Consider the following 17,323-nt stretch of genomic DNA (forward strand, 5'->3'; position numbering starts at 1 on the left):
ATCTCAGCCAGCAGAGAGGTCAAATCACAGTAATGCAAACTCAGTCAGAGACATAGATTTTCACTTGCAACTTGCTTTAACATGTTTAACAGTGCATGAAATGTTGTCTAAAACAAAAAAGAATGATGCATTTCATGGCTGGATCTGTTTTTATTACATTCTGAATTGGACGTTGAAAATGAGCTTATCTCAGCCAGCAGAGAGGTCAAATCACAGTAATGCAAACTCAGTCAGAGACATAGATTTTCACTTGCAACTTGCTTTAACATGTTTAACAGTGCATGAAATGTTGTCTAAAACRAAAAAGAATGATGCATTTTATGGCTGGATCAGGTTTTATTACATTCTGAATTGGACGTTGAAAATGAGCTTATCTCAGCCAGCAGAGAGGTCAAATCACAGTAATGCAAACTCAGTCAGAGACATAGATTTTCACTTGCAACTTGCTTTAACATGTTTAACAGTGCATGAAATGTTGTCTAAAACAAAAAAGAATGATGCATTTTATGGCTGGATCTGGTTTTATTACATTCTGAATTGGACGTTGAAAATGAGCTTATCTCAGCCAGCAGAGAGGTCAAATCACAGTAATGCAAACTCAGTCAGAGACATAGATTTTCACTTGCAACTTGCTTTAACATGTTTAACAGTGCATGAAATGTTGTCTAAAACAAAAAAGAATGATGCATTTCATGGCTGGATCTGTTTTTATTACATTCTGAATTGGACGTTGAAAATGAGCTTATCTCAGCCAGCAGAGAGGTCAAATCACAGTAATGCAAACTCAGTCAGAGACATAGATTTTCACTTGCAACTTGCTTTAACATGTTTAACAGTGCATGAAATGTTGTCTAAAACGAAAAAGAATGATGCATTTTATGGCTGGATCAGGTTTTATTACATTCTGAATTGGACGTTGAAAATGAGCTTATCTCAGCCAGCAGAGAGGTCAAATCACAGTAATGCAAACTCAGTCAGAGACATAGATTTTCACTTGCAACTTGCTTTAACATGTTTAACAGTGCATGAAATGTTGTCTAAAACAAAAAAGAATGATGCATTTTATGGCTGGATCTGGTTTTATTACATTCTGAATTGGACGTTGAAAATGAGCTTATCTCAGCCAGCAGAGAGGTCAAATCACAGTAATGCAAACTCAGTCAGAGACATAAATTTTCACTTGCAACTTGCTTTAACATGTTTAACAGTGCATGAAATGTTGTCTAAAACAAAAAAGAATGATGCATTTTATGGCTGGATCTGGTTTTATTACATTCTGAATTGGACAATGAAAATGAGCTTATCTCAGCCAGCAGAGAGGTCAAATCACAGTAATGCAAACTCAGTCAGAGACATAGATTTTCACTTGCAACTTGCTTTAACATGTTTAACAGTGCATGAAATGTTGTCTAAAACAAAAAAGAATGATGCATTTCATGGCTGGATCTGTTTTTATTACATTCTGAATTGGACGTTGAAAATGAGCTTATCTCAGCCAGCAGAGAGGTCAAATCACAGTAATGCAAACTCAGTCAGAGACATAGATTTTCACTTGCAACTTGCTTTAACATGTTTAACAGTGCATGAAATGTTGTCTAAAACGAAAAAGAATGATGCATTTTATGGCTGGATCAGGTTTTATTACATTCTGAATTGGACGTTGAAAATGAGCTTATCTCAGCCAGCAGAGAGGTCAAATCACAGTAATGCAAACTCAGTCAGAGACATAGATTTTCACTTGCAACTTGCTTTAACATGTTTAACAGTGCATGAAATGTTGTCTAAAACAAAAAAGAATGATGCATTTTATGGCTGGATCTGGTTTTATTACATTCTGAATTGGACGTTGAAAATGAGCTTATCTCAGCCAGCAGAGAGGTCAAATCACAGTAATGCAAACTCAGTCAGAGACATAAATTTTCACTTGCAACTTGCTTTAACATGTTTAACAGTGCATGAAATGTTGTCTAAAACAAAAAAGAATGATGCATTTTATGGCTGGATCTGGTTTTATTACATTCTGAATTGGACAATGAAAATGAGCTTATCTCAGCCAGCAGAGAKGTCAAATCACAGTAATGCAAACTCAGTCAGAGACATAGATTTTCACTTGCAACTTGCTTTAACATGTTTAACAGTGCATGAAATGTTGTCTAAAACAAAAAAGAATGATGCATTTTATGTCTGGATCAATTTTTATCACTTTCTGAATTGGACGTTGAAAATGAGCTTATCTCAGCCAGCAGAGAGGTCAAATCACAGTAATGCAAACTCAGTCAGAGACATAGATTTTCACTTGCAACTTGCTTTAACATGTTTAACAGTGCATGAAATGTTGTCTAAAACAAAAAAGAATGATGCATTTTATGGCTGGATCTGGTTTTATTACATTCTGAATTGGACGTTGAAAATGAGCTTATCTCAGCCAGCAGAGAGGTCAAATCACAGTAATGCAAACTCAGTCAGAGACATAGATTTTCACTTGCAACTTGCTTTAACATGTTTAACAGTGCATGAAATGTTGTCTAAAACAAAAAAGAATGATGCATTTTATAGCTGGATCAGGTTTTATTACATTCTGAATTGGACGTTGAAAATGAGCTTATCTCAGCCAGCAGAGAGGTCAAATCACAGTAATGTAAACTCAGTCAGAGACATAGATTTTCACTTGCAACTTGCTTTAACATGTTTAACAGTGCATGAAATGTTGTCTAAAACAAAAAAGAATGATGCATTTTATGGCTGGATCTGTTTTTATCACTTTCTGAATTGGACGTTGAAAATGAGCTTATCTCAGCCAGCAGAGAGGTCAAATCACAGTAATGCAAACTCAGTCAGAGACATAGATTTTCACTTGCAACTTGCTTTAACATGTTTAACAGTGCATGAAATGTTGTCTAAAACAAAAAAGAATGATGCATTTTATGGCTGGATCTGGTTTTATTACATTCTGAATTGGACGTTGAAAATGAGCTTATCTCAGCCAGCAGAGAGGTCAAATCACAGTAATGCAAACTCAGTCAGAGACATAGATTTTCACTTGCAACTTGCTTTAACATGTTTAACAGTGCATGAAATGTTGTCTAAAACAAAAAAGAATGATGCATTTTATAGCTGGATCAGGTTTTATTACATTCTGAATTGGACGTTGAAAATGAGCTTATCTCAGCCAGCAGAGAGGTCAAATCACAGTAATGCAAACTCAGTCAGAGACATAGATTTTCACTTGCAACTTGCTTTAACATGTTTAACAGTGCATGAAATGTTGTCTAAAACAAAAAAGAATGATGCATTTTATGGCTGGATCTGGTTTTATTACATTCTGAATTGGACTTGAAAATGAGCTTATCTCAGCCAGCAGAGAGGTCAAATCACAGTAATGCAAACTCAGTCAGAGACATAGATTTTCACTTGCAAATTGCTTTAACATGTTTAACAGTGCATGAAATGTTGTCTAAAACAAAAAAGAATGATGCATTTTATGGCTGGATCTGGTTTTATTACATTCTGAATTGGACGTTGAAAATGAGCTTATCTCAGCCAGCAGAGAGGTCAAATCACAGTAATGCAAACTCAGTCAGAGACATAGATTTTCACTTGCAACTTGCTTTAACATGTTTAACAGTGCATGAAATTTTGTCCAAAACAAAAAAGAATGATGCATTTTATGGCTGGATCAGGTTTTATTACATTCTGAATTGGACGTTGAAAATGAGCTTATCTCAGCCAGCAGAGAGGTCAAATCACAGTAATGCAAACTCAGTCAGAGACATAGATTTTCACTTGCAACTTGCTTTAACATGTTTAACAGTGCATGAAATGTTGTCTAAAACAAAAAAGAATGATGCATTTTATGGCTGGATCTGGTTTTATTACATTCTGAATTGGACGTTGAAAATGAGCTTATCTCAGCCAGCAGAGAGGTCAAATCACAGTAATGCAAACTCAGTCAGAGACATAGATTTTCACTTGCTACTTGCTTTAACATGTTTAACAGTGCATGAAATGTTGTCTAAAACAAAAAAGAATGATGCATTTTATAGCTGGATCAGGTTTTATTACATTCTGAATTAGACGTTGAAAATGAGCTTATCTCAGCCAGCAGAGAGGTCAAATCACAGTAATGCAAACTCAGTCAGAGACATAGATTTTCACTTGCAACTTGCTTTAACATGTTTAACAGTGCATGAAATGTTGTCTAAAACAAAAAAGAATGATGCATTTTATAGCTGGATCAGGTTTTATTACATTCTGAATTGGACGTTGAAAATGAGCTTATCTCAGCCAGCAGAGAGGTCAAATCACAGTAATGCAAACTCAGTCAGAGACATAGATTTTCACTTGCAACTTGCTTTAACATGTTTAACAGTGCATGAAATGTTATCTAAAACAAAAAAAGAATGATGCATTTTATGGCTGGATCTGGTTTTATTACATTCTGAATTGAACGTTGAAAATGAGCTTTTCTCAGCCAGCAGAGAGGTCAAATCACAGTAATGCAAACTCAGTCAGAGACATAGATTTTCACTTGCAACTTGCTTTAACATGTTTAACAGTGCATGAAATGTTGTCCAAAACAAAAAAGAATGATGCATTTTATGGCTGGATCAGGTTTTATTACATTCTGAATTGGACGTTGAAAATGAGCTTATCTCAGCCAGCAGAGAGGTCAAATCACAGTAATGCAAACTCAGTCAGAGACATAGATTTTCACTTGCAACTTGCTTTAACATGTTTAACAGTGCATGAAATGTTGTCTAAAACAAAAAAGAATGATGCATTTTATAGCTGGATCAGGTTTTATTACATTCTGAATTGGACGTTGAAAATGAGCTTATCTCAGCCAGCAGAGAGGTCAAATCACAGTAATGCAAACTCAGTCAGAGACATAGATTTTCACTTGCAACTTGCTTTAACATGTTTAACAGTGCATGAAATGTTGTCTAAAACAAAAAAGAATGATGCATTTTATGGCTGGATCTGTTTTTATCACTTTCTGAATTGGACGTTGAAAATGAGCTTATCTCAGCCAGCAGAGAGGTCAAATCACAGTAATGCAAACTCAGTCAGAGACATAAATTTTCACTTGCAACTTGCTTTAACATGTTTAACAGTGCATGAAATGTTGTCTAAAACAAAAAAGAATGATGCATTTTATGGCTGGATCTGGTTTTATTACATTCTGAATTGGACAATGAAAATGAGCTTATCTCAGCCAGCAGAGAGGTCAAATCACAGTAATGCAAACTCAGTCAGAGACATAGATTTTTACTTGCAACTTGCTTTAACATGTTTAACAGTGCAGGAAATGTTGTCTAAAACAAAAAAGAATGATCCATTTTATGGCTGGATCTGTTTTTATCACTTTCTGAATTGGACGTTGAAAATGAGCTTATCTCAGCCAGCAGAGAGGTCAAATCACAGTAATGCAAACTCAGTCAGAGACATAGATTTTCACTTGCAACTTGCTTTAACATGTTTAACAGTGCATGAAATGTTGTCTAAAACAAAAAAGAATGATGCATTTTATGGCTGGATCTGGTTTTATTACATTCTGAATTGGACGTTGAAAATGAGCTTATCTCAGCCAGCAGAGAGGTCAAATCACAGTAATGCAAACTCAGTCAGAGACATAGATTTTCACTTGCAACTTGCTTTAACATGTTTAACAGTGCATGAAATGTTGTCTAAAACAAAAAAGAATGATGCATTTTATAGCTGGATCAGGTTTTATTACATTCTGAATTGGACGTTGAAAATGAGCTTATCTCAGCCAGCAGAGAGGTCAAATCACAGTAATGCAAACTCAGTCAGAGACATAGATTTTCACTTGCAACTTGCTTTAACATGTTTAACAGTGCATTAAATGTTGTCTAAAACAAAAAAGAATGATGCATTTTATGGCTGGATCTGTTTTTATCACTTTCTGAATTGGACCTTGAAAATGAGCTTATCTCAGCCAGCAGAGAGGTCAAATCACAGTAATGCAAACTCAGTCAGAGACATAGAATTTCACTTGCAACTTGCTTTAACATGTTTAACAGTGCATTAAATGTTGTCTAAAACAAAAAAGAATGATGCATTTTATGGCTGGATCTGGTTTTATTACATTCTGAATTGGACGTTGAAAATGAGCTTATCTCAGCCAGCAGAGAGGTCAAATCACAGTAATGCAAACTCAGTCAGAGACATAGATTTTCACTTGCAACTTGCTTTAACATGTTTAACAGTGCATGAAATGTTGTCTAAAACAAAAAAGAATGATGCATTTTATGGCTGGATCTGGTTTTATTACATTCTGAATTGGACCTTGAAAATGAGCTTATCTCAGCCAGCAGAGAGGTCAAATCACAGTAATGCAAACTCAGTCAGAGACATAGATTTTCACTTGCAACTTGCTTTAACATGTTTAACAGTGCATGAAATGTTGTCTAAAACAAAAAAGAATGATGCATTTTTTGGCTGGATCTGTTTTTATCACTTTCTGAATTGGACGTTGAAAATGAGCTTATCTCAGCCAGCAGAGAGGTCAAATCACAGTAATGCAAACTCAGTCAGAGACATAGATTTTCACTTGCAACTTGCTTTAACATGTTTAACAGTGCATGAAATGTTGTCTAAAACAAAAAAGAATGATGCATTTTATAGCTGGATCAGGTTTTATTACATTCTGAATTGGACGTTGAAAATGAGCTTATCTCAGCCAGCAGAGAGGTCAAATCACAGTAATGCAAACTCAGTCAGAGACATAGATTTTCACTTGCAACTTGCTTTAACATGTTTAACAGTGCATGAAATGTTGTCTAAAACAAAAAAGAATGATGCATTTTATGGCTGGATCTGTTTTTATCACTTTCTGAATTGGACGTTGAAAATGAGCTTATCTCAGCCAGCAGAGAGGTCAAATCACAGTAATGCAAACTCAGTCAGAGACATAAATTTTCACTTGCAACTTGCTTTAACATGTTTAACAGTGCATGAAATGTTGTCTAAAACAAAAAAGAATGATGCATTTTATGGCTGGATCTGGTTTTATTACATTCTGAATTGGACAATGAAAATGAGCTTATCTCAGCCAGCAGAGAGGTCAAATCACAGTAATGCAAACTCAGTCAGAGACATAGATTTTTACTTGCAACTTGCTTTAACATGTTTAACAGTGCAGGAAATGTTGTCTAAAACAAAAAAGAATGATCCATTTTATGGCTGGATCTGTTTTTATCACTTTCTGAATTGGACGTTGAAAATGAGCTTATCTCAGCCAGCAGAGAGGTCAAATCACAGTAATGCAAACTCAGTCAGAGACATAGATTTTCACTTGCAACTTGCTTTAACATGTTTAACAGTGCATGAAATGTTGTCTAAAACAAAAAAGAATGATGCATTTTATGGCTGGATCTGGTTTTATTACATTCTGAATTGGACGTTGAAAATGAGCTTATCTCAGCCAGCAGAGAGGTCAAATCACAGTAATGCAAACTCAGTCAGAGACATAGATTTTCACTTGCAACTTGCTTTAACATGTTTAACAGTGCATGAAATGTTGTCTAAAACAAAAAAGAATGATGCATTTTATAGCTGGATCAGGTTTTATTACATTCTGAATTGGACGTTGAAAATGAGCTTATCTCAGCCAGCAGAGAGGTCAAATCACAGTAATGCAAACTCAGTCAGAGACATAGATTTTCACTTGCAACTTGCTTTAACATGTTTAACAGTGCATTAAATGTTGTCTAAAACAAAAAAGAATGATGCATTTTATGGCTGGATCTGCTTTTATCACTTTCTGAATTGGACCTTGAAAATGAGCTTATCTCAGCCAGCAGAGAGGTCAAATCACAGTAATGCAAACTCAGTCAGAGACATAGATTTTCACTTGCAACTTGCTTTAACATGTTTAACAGTGCATTAAATGTTGTCTAAAACAAAAAAGAATGATGCATTTTATGGCTGGATCTGGTTTTATTACATTCTGAATTGGACGTTGAAAATGAGCTTATCTCAGCCAGCAGAGAGGTCAAATCACAGTAATGCAAACTCAGTCAGAGACATAGATTTTCACTTGCAACTTGCTTTAACATGTTTAACAGTGCATGAAATGTTGTCTAAAACAAAAAAGAATGATGCATTTTATGGCTGGATCTGGTTTTATTACATTCTGAATTGGACCTTGAAAATGAGCTTATCTCAGCCAGCAGAGAGGTCAAATCACAGTAATGCAAACTCAGTCAGAGACATAGATTTTCACTTGCAACTTGCTTTAACATGTTTAACAGTGCATGAAATGTTGTCTAAAACAAAAAAGAATGATGCATTTTATGGCTGGATCTGTTTTTATCACTTTCTGAATTGGACGTTGAAAATGAGCTTATCTCAGCCAGCAGAGAGGTCAAATCACAGTAATGCAAACTCAGTCAGAGACATAGATTTTCACTTGCAACTTGCTTTAACATGTTTAACAGTGCATGAAATGTTGTCTAAAACAAAAAAGAATGATGCATTTTATGGCTGGATCAGGTTTTATTACATTCTGAATTGGACGTTGAAAATGAGCTTATCTCAGCCAGCAGAGAGGTCAAATCACAGTAATGCAAACTCAGTCAGAGACATAGATTTTCACTTGCAACTTGCTTTAACATGTTTAACAGTGCATGAAATGTTGTCTAAAACAAAAAAGAATGATGCATTTTATGGCTGGATCTGGTTTTATTACATTCTGAATTGGACGTTGAAAATGAGCTTATCTCAGCCAGCAGAGAGGTCAAATCACAGTAATGCAAACTCAGTCAGAGACATAGATTTTCACTTGCTACTTGCTTTAACATGTTTAACAGTGCATGAAATGTTGTCTAAAACAAAAAAGAATGATGCATTTTATAGCTGGATCAGGTTTTATTACATTCTGAATTAGACGTTGAAAATGAGCTTATCTCAGCCAGCAGAGAGGTCAAATCACAGTAATGCAAACTCAGTCAGAGACATAGATTTTCACTTGCAACTTGCTTTAACATGTTTAACAGTGCATGAAATGTTGTCTAAAACAAAAAAGAATGATGCATTTTATAGCTGGATCAGGTTTTATTACATTCTGAATTGGACGTTGAAAATGAGCTTATCTCAGCCAGCAGAGAGGTCAAATCACAGTAATGCAAACTCAGTCAGAGACATAGATTTTCACTTGCAACTTGCTTTAACATGTTTAACAGTGCATGAAATGTTGTCTAAAACAAAAAAAGAATGATGCATTTTATGGCTGGATCTGGTTTTATTACATTCTGAATTGAACGTTGAAAATGACCTTTTCTCAGCCAGCAGAGAGGTCAAATCACAGTAATGCAAACTCAGTCAGAGACATAGATTTTCACTTGCAACTTGCTTTAACATGTTTAACAGTGCATGAAATGTTGTCTAAAACAAAAAAGAATGATGCATTTTATGGCTGGATCTGGTTTTATTACATTCTGAATTGGACGTTGAAAATGAGCTTATCTCAGCCAGCAGAGAGGTCAAATCACAGTAATGCAAACTCAGTCAGAGACATAGATTTTCACTTGCAACTTGCTATAACATGTTTAACAATGCATGAAATGTTGTCTAAAACAAAAAAGAATGATGCATTTTATAGCTGAATCTGGTTTTATTACATTCTGAATTGGACGTTGAAAATGAGCTTATCTCAGCCAGCAGAGAGGTCAAATCACAGTAATGCAAACTCAGTCAGAGACATAGATTTTCACTTGCAACTTGCTTTAACATGTTTAACAGTGCATGAAATGTTGTCTAAAACAAAAAAGAATGATGCATTTTATGGCTGGATCTGGTTTTATTACATTCTGAATTGGACGTTGAAAATGAGCTTATCTCAGCCAGCAGAGAGGTTAAATCACAGTAATGCAAACTCAGTCAGAGACATAGATTTTCACTTGCAACTTGCTTTAACATGTTTAACAGTGCATGAAATGTTGTCTAAAACAAAAAAGAATGATGCATTTTATGGCTGGATCTGTTTTTATCACTTTCTGAATTGGACGTTGAAAATGAGCTTATCTCAGCCAGCAGAGAGGTCAAATCACAGTAATGCAAACTTAGTCAGAGACATAGATTTTCACTTGCAACTTGCTTTAACATGTTTAACAGTGCATGAAATGTTGTCTAAAACAAAAAAGAATGATGCATTTTATGGCTGGATCTGGTTTTATTACATTCTGAATTGGACGTTGAAAATGAGCTTATCTCAGCCAGCAGAGAGGTCAAATCACAGTAATGCAAACTCAGTCAGAGACATAGATTTTCACTTGCAACGTGCTTTAACATGTTTAACAGTGCATGAAATGTTGTCTAAAACAAAAAAGAATGATGCATTTTATGGCTGGATCTGTTTTTATTACATTCTGAATTGGACGTTGAAAATGAGCTTATCTCAGCCAGCAGAGAGGTCAAATCACAGTAATGCAAACTCAGTCAGAGACATAGATTTTCACTTGCAACTTGCTTTAACATGTTTAACAGTGCATGAAATGTTGTCTAAAACAAAAAAGAATGATGCATTTTATGGCTGGATCTGGTTTTATTACATTCTGAATTGGACGTTGAAAATGAGCTTATCTCAGCCAGCAGAGAGGTCAAATCACAGTAATGCAAACTTAGTCAGAGACATAGATTTTCACTTGCAACTTGCTTTAACATGTTTAACAGTGCATGAAATGTTGTCTAAAACAAAAAAGAATGATGCATTTTATAGCTGGATCAGGTTTTATTACAATCTGAATTGGACGTTGAAAATGAGCTTATCTCAGCCAGCAGAGAGGTCAAATCACAGTAATGCAAACTCAGTCAGAGACATAGATTTTCACTTGCAACTTGCTTTAACATGTTTAACAGTGCATGAAATGTTGTCTAAAACAAAAAAGAATGATGCATTTTATGGCTGGATCTGGTTTTATTACTTTCTGAATTGGACGTTGAAAATGAGCTTATCTCAGCCAGCAGAGAGGTCAAATCACAGTAATGCAAACTCAGTCAGAGACATAGATTTTCACTTGCAACTTGCTTTAACATGTTTAACAGTGCATGAAATGTTGTCTAAAACAAAAAAGAATGATGCATTTTATGGCTGGATCTGGTTTTATTACATTCTGAATTGGACGTTGAAAATGAGCTTATCTCAGCCAGCAGAGAGGTCAAATCACAGTAATGCAAACTCAGTCAGAGACATAGATTTTCACTTGCAACTTGCTTTAACATGTTTAACAGTGCATGAAATGTTGTCTAAAACAAAAAAGAATGATGCATTTTATAGCTGGATCAGGTTTTATTACATTCTGAATTGGACGTTGAAAATGAGCTTATCTCAGCCAGCAGAGAGGTCAAATCACAGTAATGCAAACTCAGTCAGAGACAGATTTTCACTTGCAACTTGCTTTAACATGTTTAACAGTGCATGAAATGTTGTCTAAAACAAAAAAGAATGATGCATTTTATGGCTGGATCAGGTTTTATTACATTCTGAATTGGACGTTGAAAATGAGCTTATCTCAGCCAGCAGAGAGGTCAAATCACAGTAATGCAAACTCAGTCAGAGACATAGATTTTCACTTGCAACTTGCTTTAACATGTTTAACAGTGCATGAAATGTTGTCTAAAACAAAAAAGAATGATGCATTTTATGGCTGGATCTGGTTTTATCACATTCTGAATTGGACGTTGAAAATGAGCTTATCTCAGCCAGCAGAGAGGTCAAATCACAGTAATGCAAACTCAGTCAGAGACATAGATTTTCACTTGCAACTTGCTTTAACATGTTTAACAGTGCATGAAATGTTATCTAAAACAAAAAAGAATGATGCATTTTATGGCTGGATCTGGTTTTATTACATTCTGAATTGGACGTTGAAAATGAGCTTATCTCAGCCAGCAGAGAGGTCAAATCACAGTAATGCAAACTCAGTCAGAGACATAGATTTTCACTTGCAACTTGCTTTAACATGTTTAACAGTGCGTGAAATGTTGTCTAAAACAAAAAAGAATGATGCATTTTATAGCTGGATCAGGTTTTATTACATTCTGAATTGGACGTTGAAAATGAGCTTATCTCAGCCAGCAGAGAGGTCAAATCACAGTAATGCAAACTCAGTCAGAGACATAGATTTTCACTTGCAACTTGCTTTAACATGTTTAACAGTGCGTGAAATGTTGTCTAAAACAAAAAAGAATGATGCATTTTATAGCTGGATCAGGTTTTATTACATTCTGAATTGGACGTTGAAAATGAGCTTATCTCAGCCAGCAGAGAGGTCAAATCACAGTAATGCAAACTCAGTCAGAGACATAGATTTTCACTTGCAACTTGCTTTAACATGTTTAACAGTGCATGAAATGTTGTCTAAAACAAAAAAGAATGATGCATTTCATGGCTGGATCTGTTTTTATCACTTTCTGAATTGGACGTTGAAAATGAGCTTATCTCAGCCAGCAGAGAGGTCAAATCACAGTAATGCAAACTCAGTCAGAGACATAGATTTTCACTTGCAACTTGCTTTAACATGTTTAACAGTGCATGAAATGTTGTCTAAAACAAAAAAGAATGATGCATTTTATGGCTGGATCTGTTTTTATCACTTTCTGATTTGGACGTTGAAAATGAGCTTATCTCAGCCAGCAGAGAGGTCAAATCACAGTAATGCAAACTCAGTCAGAGACATAGATTTTCACTTGCAACTTGCTTTAACATGTTTAACAGTGCATGAAATGTTGTCTAAAACAAAAAAGAATGATGCATTTTATGGCTGGATCTGTTTTTATCACTTTCTGAATTGGACGTTGAAAATGAGCTTATCTCAGCCAGCAGAGAGGTCAAATCACAGTAATGCAAACTCAGTCAGAGACATAGATTTTCACTTGCAACTTGCTTTAACATGTTTAACAGTGCATGAAATGTTGTCTAAAACAAAAAAGAATGATGCATTTTATGGCTGGATCTGGTTTTATTACATTCTGAATTGGACGTTGAAAATGAGCTTATCTCAGCCAGCAGAGAGGTCAAATCACAGTAATGCAAACTCAGTCAGAGACATAGATTTTCACTTGCAACTTGCTTTAACATGTTTAACAGTGCGTGAAATGTTGTCTAAAACAAAAAAGAATGATGCATTTTATAGCTGGATCAGGTTTTATTACATTCTGAATTGGACGTTGAAAATGAGCTTATCTCAGCCAGCAGAGAGGTCAAATCACAGTAATGCAAACTCAGTCAGAGACATAGATTTTCACTTGCAACTTGCTTTAACATGTTTAACAGTGCATGAAATGTTGTCTAAAACAAAAAAGAATGATGCATTTCATGGCTGGATCTGTTTTTATCACTTTCTGAATTGGACGTTGAAAATGAGCTTATCTCAGCCAGCAGAGAGGTCAAATCACAGTAATGCAAACTCAGTCAGAGACATAGATTTTCACTTGCAACTTGCTTTAACATGTTTAACAGTGCATGAAATGTTGTCTAAAACAAAAAAGAATGATGCATTTTATAGCTGGATCAGGTTTTATTACAATCTGAATTGGACGTTGAAAATGAGCTTATCTCAGCCAGCAGAGAGGTCAAATCACAGTAATGCAAACTCAGTCAGAGACATAGATTTTCACTTGCAACTTGCTTTAACATGTTTAACAGTGCATGAAATGTTGTCTAAAACAAAAAAGAATGATGCATTTTATGGCTGGATCTGGTTTTATAACTTTCTGAATTGGACGTTGAAAATGAGCTTATCTCAGCCAGCAGAGAGGTCAAATCACAGTAATGCAAACTCAGTCAGAGACATAGATTTTCACTTGCAACTTGCTTTAACATGTTTAACAGTGCATGAAATGTTGTCTAAAACAAAAAAGAATGATGCATTTTATGGCTGGATCTGGTTTTATTACATTCTGAATTGGACGTTGAAAATGAGCTTATCTCAGCCAGCAGAGAGGTCAAATCACAGTAATGCAAACTCAGTCAGAGACATAGATTTTCACTTGCAACTTGCTTTAACATGTTTAACAGTGCGTGAAATGTTGTCTAAAACAAAAAAGAATGATGCATTTTATGGCTGGATCTGGTTTTATTACATTCTGAATTGGACGTTGAAAATGAGCTTATCTCAGCCAGCAGAGAGGTCAAATCACAGTAATGCAAACTCAGTCAGAGACATAGATTTTCACTTGCAACTTGCTTTAACATGTTTAACAGTGCATGAAATGTTGTCTAAAACAAAAAAGAATGATGCATTTTATGGCTGGATCTGGTTTTATCACATTCTGAATTGGACGTTGAAAATGAGCTTATCTCAGCCAGCAGAGAGGTCAAATCACAGTAATGCAAACTCAGTCAGAGACATAGATTTTCACTTGCAACTTGCTTTAACATGTTTAACAGTGCATGAAATGTTATCTAAAACAAAAAAGAATGATGCATTTTATGGCTGGATCTGGTTTTATTACATTCTGAATTGGACGTTGAAAATGAGCTTATCTCAGCCAGCAGAGAGGTCAAATCACAGTAATGCAAACTCAGTCAGAGACATAGATTTTCACTTGCAACTTGCTTTAACATGTTTAACAGTGCGTGAAATGTTGTCTAAAACAAAAAAGAATGATGCATTTTATAGCTGGATCAGGTTTTATTACATTCTGAATTGGACGTTGAAAATGAGCTTATCTCAGCCAGCAGAGAGGTCAAATCACAGTAATGCAAACTCAGTCAGAGACATAGATTTTCACTTGCAACTTGCTTTAACATGTTTAACAGTGCGTGAAATGTTGTCTAAAACAAAAAAGAATGATGCATTTTATAGCTGGATCAGGTTTTATTACATTCTGAATTGGACGTTGAAAATGAGCTTATCTCAGCCAGCAGAGAGGTCAAATCACAGTAATGCAAACTCAGTCAGAGACATAGATTTTCACTTGCAACTTGCTTTAACATGTTTAACAGTGCATGAAATGTTGTCTAAAACAAAAAAGAATGATGCATTTCATGGCTGGATCTGTTTTTATCACTTTCTGAATTGGACGTTGAAAATGAGCTTATCTCAGCCAGCAGAGAGGTCAAATCACAGTAATGCAAACTCAGTCAGAGACATAGATTTTCACTTGCAACTTGCTTTAACATGTTTAACAGTGCGTGAAATGTTGTCTAAAACAAAAAAGAATGATGCATTTTATAGCTGGATCAGGTTTTATTACATTCTGAATTGGACGTTGAAAATGAGCTTATCTCAGCCAGCAGAGAGGTCAAATCACAGTAATGCAAACTCAGTCAGAGACATAGATTTTCACTTGCAACTTGCTTTAACATGTTTAACAGTGCATGAAATGTTGTCTAAAACAAAAAAGAATGATGCATTTTATGGCTGGATCTGGTTTTATTACATTCTGAATTGGACGTTGAAAATGAGCTTATCTCAGCCAGCAGAGAGGTCAAATCACAGTAATGCAAACTCAGTCAGAGACATAGATTTTCACTTGCAACTTGCTTTAACATGTTTAACAGTGCGTGAAATGTTGTCTAAAACAAAAAAGAATGATGCATTTTATAGCTGGATCAGGTTTTATTACATTCTGAATTGGACGTTGAAAATGAGCTTATCTCAGCCAGCAGAGAGGTCAAATCACAGTAATGCAAACTCAGTCAGAGACATAGATTTTCACTTGCAACTTGCTTTAACATGTTTAACAGTGCATGAAATGTTGTCTAAAACAAAAAAGAATGATGCATTTCATGGCTGGATCTGTTTTTATCACTTTCTGAATTGGACGTTGAAAATGAGCTTATCTCAGCCAGCAGAGAGGTCAAATCACAGTAATGCAAACTCAGTCAGAGACATAGATTTTCACTTGCAACTTGCTTTAACATGTTTAACAGTGCATGAAATGTTGTCTAAAACAAAAAAGAATGATGCATTTTATAGCTGGATCAGGTTTTATTACAATCTGAATTGGACGTTGAAAATGAGCTTATCTCAGCCAGCAGAGAGGTCAAATCACAGTAATGCAAACTCAGTCAGAGACATAGATTTTCACTTGCAACTTGCTTTAACATGTTTAACAGTGCATGAAATGTTGTCTAAAACAAAAAAGAATGATGCATTTTATGGCTGGATCTGGTTTTATAACTTTCTGAATTGGACGTTGAAAATGAGCTTATCTCAGCCAGCAGAGAGGTCAAATCACAGTAATGCAAACTCAGTCAGAGACATAGATTTTCACTTGCAACTTGCTTTAACATGTTTAACAGTGCATGAAATGTTGTCTAAAACAAAAAAGAATGATGCATTTTATGGCTGGATCTGGTTTTATTACATTCTGAATTGGACGTTGAAAATGAGCTTATCTCAGCCAGCAGAGAGGTCAAATCACAGTAATGCAAACTCAGTCAGAGACATAGATTTTCACTTGCAACTTGCTTTAACATGTTTAACAGTGCGTGAAATGTTGTCTAAAACAAAAAAGAATGATGCATTTTATAGCTGGATCAGGTTTATTACATTCTGAATTGGACGTTGAAAATGAGCTTATCTCAGCCAGCAGAGAGGTCAAATCACAGTAATGCAAACTCAGTCAGAGACATAGATTTTCACTTGCAACTTGCTTTAACATGTTTAACAGTGCATGAAATGTTGTCTAAAACAAAAAAGAATGATGCATTTCATGGCTGGATCTGTTTTTATCACTTTCTGAATTGGACGTTGAAAATGAGCTTATCTCAGCCAGCAGAGAGGTCAAATCACAGTAATGCAAACTCAGTCAGAGACATAGATTTTCACTTGCAACTTGCTTTAAAATGTTTAACAGTGCATGAAATGTTATCTAAAACAAAAAAAGAATGATGCATTTTATGGCTGGATCTGGTTTTATTACATTCTGAATTGAACGTTGAAAATGAGCTTTTCTCAGCCAGCAGAGAGGTCAAATCACAGTAATGCAAACTCAGTCAGAGACATAGATTTTCACTTGCAACTTGCTTTAACATGTTTAACAGTGCGTGAAATGTTGTCTAAAACAAAAAAGAATGATGCATTTTATAGCTGGATCAGGTTTTATTACATTCTGAATTGGACGTTGAAAATGAGCTTATCTCAGCCAGCAGAGAGGTCAAATCACAGTAATGCAAACTCAGTCAGAGACATAGATTTTCACTTGCAACTTGCTTTAACATGTTTAACAGTGCATGAAATGTTGTCTAAAACAAAAAAGAATGATGCATTTCATGGCTGGATCTGTTTTTATCACTTTCTGAATTGGACGTTGAAAATGAGCTTATCTCAGCCAGCAGAGAGGTCAAATC

The sequence above is a fragment of the Danio rerio genome, chromosome 17 (assembly GCF_049306965.1).
Source record: "Danio rerio strain Tuebingen ecotype United States chromosome 17, GRCz12tu, whole genome shotgun sequence".
Lineage (NCBI taxonomy): Eukaryota > Metazoa > Chordata > Actinopteri > Cypriniformes > Danionidae > Danio > Danio rerio.